We start from the raw sequence: 7,165 nt of genomic DNA, 5'->3' as shown, positions 1-7,165 counted from the left end.
AGTGGGTTAAAGCCTCTGCCTTCGGCTCAGGTCATGATCTCAGGGTTCTCAGATGGAGCCCCGCATCAGGTTCTCTGCTCGGTGGAGAGCCTGCTTCCTCCTCTCTCTCTCTGCCTACCTCTCTGCCTACTTGTGATCCTACTGTCAAATAAATAAAATCTTAAAAAAAAAAATACTTTGGCCTTTCCCCCATTGCTAGGGTCAATTTATATTTGTGAAGATTGTAGTTGCTATTATTGTTATTATTGTACTAGAATGGATATTTTTGTTTCAATATTTATCCAAACAACAGATCTGGCTGGAAACTTCCAGGTATACCTTTCCACTGTAATCAACTGATCACTAAGTTCTGTAATATTTGTCACCTCCCTTTGACTATCATTTTTTTTTAAGATTTTATTTATTTATTTGACAGATCACAAGTAGGCAGAGAGGCAGGCAGAGACAGAGGGAAGCAGGCTCCCCACAGAGCAGAGAGCCCAACATGGGGCTCGATCCCAGGACCCTGGGATTGTGACCCGAGCCGAAGGCAGAGGCATTAACCCACTGAGCCACCCAGGCATCCCTATCATCTTTTTTTTAAGATTTTATTTATTTGCCAGATAGAGGAGACACAGTGAGAGAGGGAACACAAGGAGGGGAGTGGGAGAGGGAGAGGGAGAAGCAGGCTCCCCACTGACCAAGGAGCCTGACGTGGGACCCAGGACCCTGGGATCATGACCTGAGCCAAAGGCTTAAAAACTGAGCCACCCAGGCTTCCCTCCTTTCCACTATCATCAATGTGTTGGGTGTGTGTAAATATTTGGGTTTGCATAGATTATAAGAAAGAGCACAAAAAACACACAATATAGACTCTACCATAAAGGGGTGAATTCTCTCTGGACTTAGTGGTGGGGACAAGTTGATGTGTCAAGGTTCTGAGGACCAAAGTCCCCAGGAGTGATCCTCATTTCTCTTCTGGACAACTGCAATAACATCTTTCATTCTTTTAATTTAATGTTAAAGGTATTAACAATAAATCTATGGATGCCTATGTGGCTCAGTTGGGTAAGCAACGGCCTTCAGCTCAGCCCCATGTTGGGCTCCCCATTGAGCCCTCTGCCTGTATCTCCCCCTGCTTGTGCTCTCTCTCTCCCACTCTCTGACAAATAAGTAAATAAAATCTTTAAAAATAAATAAATAAATAAACCAATAAATCTAATAACATGTGAAGAAACAATTTTTCTTGAGCATTTAAATGTTGGTTAAAGATGATCGATTAATTAAATGAAGCCATGCATTTCATATAATTGAGTATTAATCGTACACACATACATATATATTTATACACAACACTAACATCATGGATTTTATTAATGTCTTCGTTATCTCTATACTAATTTTTGTCTTCCTAATTTTTGATCCCCTCTCTACTGCTATGCTTTTCTTCTTTTTAATATTTTCTGAAGGACCTAATAATATTTTGATTTGTTCCTAGAATTACATTAATATTATTGTATCAAAAGTAAAATTAGGGGTGCCTGGCTCACTCAGTTGGTAGAGCATGTGACTCTTAATCTTAGGGTCACGAATTTTTTTTTTTTAAAGATTTTATTTATTTATTTGTAAGAGAGGAGCAAGAGTGAGCACAGGCAGACAGAGAGGCAGGCAGAGGCAGAGGGAGAAGCAGGCTCGCTGCCAAGCAAGGAGCCCGATGTGGGACTCGATCCCAGGATGCTGGGATCATGACCTGAGCTGAAGGCAGCTGCTTAACCAACTGAGCCATCCAGGCGTCCCAGGGTCATGAATTTGATCCCCACTTTGGGTGTAGAAATTATTTAAAAATAAAATCTTAAAAAAAAACCCCACTAACAGTAAACCATCTCAAACAAACTGAGATTACAGAATTTGGGTCACAGTTTGGTTTAGTGGAGTTCTGGGGCTTGGCTTTTTCTTAAGATCAAGTCAATCAGGGGCGCCTGGGTGGCTCAGTAGGTTAGGCCGCTGCCTTCGGCTCAGGTCATGATTTCAGGGTCCAGGGATCGAGTCCCGCATCGGGCTCTCTGCTCTGCGGGGAGCCTGCTTCCTCCTCTCCCTCTCTCTGCCTGCCTGTCTGCCTGCTTGTGATCTCTGTCTGTCAAATAAATAAATAAAATCTTTAAAAAAAAAAAAAAAAGATCAAGTCAATCAATTGGTTTTACTTCCAGTCTTGACATTCTTAAAAAGATTTTAAATGTTTTTTGAATGTGAGGCTCTCCTCTCGTCTTCCAGATAAAATACAAATTCCTTACTCCGACATAGAATAGCCTTGGGGGTCGCCTGGGTGGCTCAGTGGGTTAAAGCCTCTGCTTTCGGCTCAGGTTATGATCTCAGGGTCCTGGGATCGCATCGGGCTCTCCTCCCTCCCTCTCTCTCTGCCTGCCTCTCTGACTGCTTATGATTTCTGTCTGTCAAATAAATAAACAAAATCTTAAAAAAAAAAAAAAAGAATAGCCTTGGGAATATATCCCCCCCGTTGCAGCCTCAACCTCTGCTAGTGTCCCACACAAACAGGCTTCCAGCCATTCCCACCAATTCTTTCTCAGTCAAAACATACCTCCTGTGAAAGGCTTATTATCTAAACTCTTTCTGGCAATTGTTTCAGACTCTAAGCTCTCCAGCAAATTCTTTGTAGCACTTAAGCAGTATCTGTAATTGTTTATTAATAGCCTGGGAATTCTCAGAGGACAGAGACAGGTACTTATTGACAGCTGTTAAATTTTGCATGAACAAGTGTTTTCTCCTTTGTCCACGCACTCATTATTCCCTTCAAGATAGCCAACTAGTTAGGGATTGTGCAAATATCTTTTCTTTTCTTTCTTTCTTTCTTTTTTTTTCTTTTAAGATTTTATTTATTTGAGGGGCGCCTGGGTGGCTCAGTGGGTTAAGCCGTTGCCTTTGGCTCAGGTCATGATCTCAGGGTCCTGGGATCAAATCCCACATCAGGCTCTCTGCTCATCTGGGAGCCTGCTTTCCTCCCTCTCTCTGCCTGCCTGTCTGTCTACTCGTGATCTCTGTCAAATAAATAAATAAAAATCTTTAGAAAAAAAAAAAGATTTTATTTATTTGACAGAGAGACACAGCAAGAGAGGGACAGAAGCAAGGCGAGTGGGAGAGGGAGCAGTGGGCTTCCCACCAAGAAGGGAGCTCGTGCGGGGTTTGATCCTGGGAGCCCAAGATCAGGACCTGAGCCAAAGACAGATGCTTAAGGATTGAGCCACCCAGGCACCTGGCATTGTGCAAATATCTGATGACATTGGTTTATGTGCTTTGTGATCCTAGATTTTATTATGGATATGCCTAGTAATAACAGAAAATAGATAATAAAAGAAAGAGAAAATCTAAATAGAAAAAATATATTAAAAGAGACCATCTTTTATTTATTTATTTTAAAGATTTTATTTATTTATTTGACAGAAGAGAGAGAGAACAATCAGGGGGAGCAGCAGAGGGAAAGGGTGAAGCAGGCTCGCCACTGAGGAGGGAGCCCAAAACAGGGTTTGATTCCAAGATCTTTAGATCATGACCTGAGCTGAATGCAGGCACTCAATCAACCGAGCCGCCTAGGAGCCCCCTTTATTTAATACTAAAGACAAACAAACAAATACTGAAAACAAACAAAAGAAAACTGATGAGGATTTGTTTAAAGAATAAAGTAGTGGGGTGCCTGGGTGGCTCAGTGAGTTAAAGCCTCTGCCTTCAGCTTGGTCATGGTATCAGGGTCCTGGGATGGAGCCCCAGATCCAGCTCTCTGCCCAGCAGGGAGCCTGCTTCCTCCTCTCTCTCTGCCTGCCTCTCTACCTACTTCTGATCTTTGTCAAATAAATAAATAAAATCCTTTAAAAAAAAAAAAAAAAGAGAAGAAAAAAAGAATAAAGCAGTCATCCTGAAGGTGCTTTCCTCATAACTAAAGGTAGAACAATTTGAACAACAAAATAAACAGTGATGGGGCACCTGGGTGACTCAGTTGATTGTCTGCCTTCATTCAGCTCAGGTCATGATCTCAGGATCCTGGGATCAAGGCTGCATCTGGCTCTCTGCTCAGTGGGAAACCTGCTTCTCCCTCTCCCACTCCCTCTTCTTATGTTCCTTATCTTGCTGTGTCTCTCTGTCAAATAAATAAATTCTTTAAAAAAAATACAATAAAGTAAAGCCAATTCCATCTTCAACAAATTAAGATTAAAAAATGAGGGAGAAGAAAGGTGCTTGGGTGGCTCAGTTGGTTAAGTGTATGTCTTCAGCTCAGATCATGATCCCAGTGTCCTGGGATGGAACCCCACATCGGGTTCCCTGATCAGCAGGGAATCTGCTTTCCCCTCTCCTTCTGACCTTGCTCGCCCTCACCCCAACCCCCGCCTCATGCTCTCTCTAGCATGTGTACTCTCTCTCTCTAAAATTAATAAAATAATTTATTTATTTATTTGAGAAAGAGAGAGCACAAGCAGGGGTAGGGGCAGAGGGAGAGGGAGAAGCAGGTTCCCTGTTGAGCAAGGAGCCCGACATGAGATTCGATCCCAGGACCCTGGGATCATGACCTGAGCCAAAGGCAGACCCCTAACCAACAGAGCCACCCAGGCGCCCCTCAAATTAATAAAATCTTTAAAAAATAAAGATAAACAAAATTTTCTAAAATTGGGGGAGAAGACACAGCTCTACCTTATAGGATTCCAATTAATGTAGAAGGAGAGAGGGAAATAGAACATCACTACTTGCAAAACATCACAGTAACAATTGGAGACAAGACCCACTAAAACTGGTGGGTGAGTATGCAGGAACAATTTGCATAGTCTCAAAGCATCTCCCCCAAAGTATCTATTAAGTAAAAGGGGAACTTTAACATAGAGAAATGGGACAGAAACCACCTTAAGCAAGTAATCAAGGTCAACATAACAACTAATATAGAAGACATGTTGACATTAGGAATCTTGTGATAGGGTAGATGGACACAGCTTCATTGTTGGCCTATCCTTCCAGAAAGTATCAGTTCAATCACAAAAAAACACCACATAAACCCAAATTGAGGGACATCAGACAAAACAACTGATTAACAGTCTTTCAAAGCGATAAGGGTATGAACGACAAGGAAAGACTAAAGAACTGCTATTGACAGTAGTAGACTTACAAGTAACTGTATTTTCTGGGTGATATTCTGGAACAGAAAAAGGACAATAATGGGGAAGCTGGTGAACTATGGTTATGGAAGATGCTAACATAAGGGGAAGCTGGTTGAGGTATATATGGAAAAGTAATATTTTTGCAATGTTTCTGCAAACCTACTATCAGTTCAAAATAGAAAGTTAAAAGAATAAATAGCACCATGAAGTATACCTTCTTTGTACTTTTTTTTCTACTACCAGGGCTAATGTGTGGCCTATAACCATATTTTAATTCCAGGAGAACATACTAATGAAATGTTTTGGAATGAAAACTTATGATCTAATGACTCTCCTTGATATGGTTGTGGTTGAGGGGTGCCTGCGTGGCTCAGTGGGTTAAAGCCTCTGCCTTCGGCTCAGGTCATGATCTCAGGGTCCTGGGATCAAGCCTCACATTGGTCTCTCTGCTCAGCAGGGAGTCTGCTTTCTCCCTCTCTCTCTGCCTCCCTCTCTGCCTACTTGTGAACTCTGTCTGTCAAATAAATAAATTTAAAAAAAAATTAAAAAAAAAAGATATGGTTGTGGTTGAGAAAAAAGACATTTAATATATTTGTCAGGAACTCAACTTTCACATTTTTGTTTTTTGGCAGGATAGTGAAAAACTCTGTGGAAGTTAGACTCTTCTTTGCCATTGATTCTGTTATGACTAAACTGCGTGACTAAAAAAGAACAGGATTCCTACTTCCTGCACTTCTCCAGGGATACCTTATAAGAGAATAGTAAAAATAATTAGAATTTGCTTAAATGTCCTTATCCTCAAAAAGAATAAGAGCTCATCTTAAGACAGCAAAGAGATAATAGATGCTTTAGCCTATGAGCACAAATGATGAGTTTTATTTAATTGCCAAGTGTTGCAATCTATGTACACTTTTCTGTTCCACATTTTTTTTACTGCTAAAAATATCCTTATGGAGATGACCAACATTGTAACATGTGTCTAATTAATTATTAAATTTACCTGTCAACTGATATATTCTGTATAAAGTTTCTGAAATGATGTTTTGAGAATTTATTACAATCATTGAAAGGAGATGGTTCTAAAAAACATACAAGGAATTATAGTCTCCTTAAACTTGGAATATTTATTACATATATTTCAACATTTAAATAGAAGCCCATTTTCAAAAGCAATTTTCTACTACTTTCTCATAAAAATATAAAAAGGGACAACATTCATATTTTTAAAAACCCATATTTAGCCCAAATCAGGATTTTTCTACAAATGATACCTCTTTCCAAAAAGCTTAAAAGACATCACAGAATGATGTCATGCAAAACTAAGTAATTTCACCATAGCAGAGTATTTTACTTTTAAGAAACATTGTGCGGTATTTCTTTTTAATCTTACATGCTACATTTCAACTGTGTATATGGTATGTAAACACACCAGATTAATCCAAGTCATTCATATTTATGTAGTAGAGTGTCAGATATGACCAGGTGCCATGTAAACAAACCATCAATACCACGATTGCAAAAATGATAAAAGGCAATCCTTATGAAAGCTTAGAAAAGCTTAGTAAAAGGCAACCAACATCACCCTAATTTTCTGTTAAAATTACCTCTCTTCCTAACTTTCCTTTCCTCTCCTATCTTTTATAGCATAATAACACACAATGATATTTATATCACTTTTACCTTAAGTTAGGCTTTCAAATGACTCTTTTCTGATACACAGCATTTATCAAAAGGCACCAAGATTAGACTCCAAGTAGTTTCGGAATTTTGGTTCCTTTTTAGGTTCCTCCGGATTGATTTTCTCAGAAAAGAGTAACTTTACAGGACACCTGGGTGCCTTTTTCAGTTAAGCATCCAACTCTTGATCTCAGCACAGATCTTGACTCAGGGCTGTGAGTTCAAGCCCTGCACTGGGCTCCACGCTGGGTGTGGAGCCTACTTGGGGGGAAAAAAAAAAAAAAAAAAAGAGTAACTCTAAGAACCAGAAGAAAATGAATAATATAACACAATAACTTGACATTTGTACCATCCAA

Source organism: Neovison vison, chromosome 1 (genome assembly GCF_020171115.1).
Source record: "Neovison vison isolate M4711 chromosome 1, ASM_NN_V1, whole genome shotgun sequence".
Taxonomy (NCBI): Eukaryota; Metazoa; Chordata; class Mammalia; order Carnivora; family Mustelidae; genus Neogale; species Neogale vison.
Note: the sequence above shows the minus strand (reverse complement) of the source record.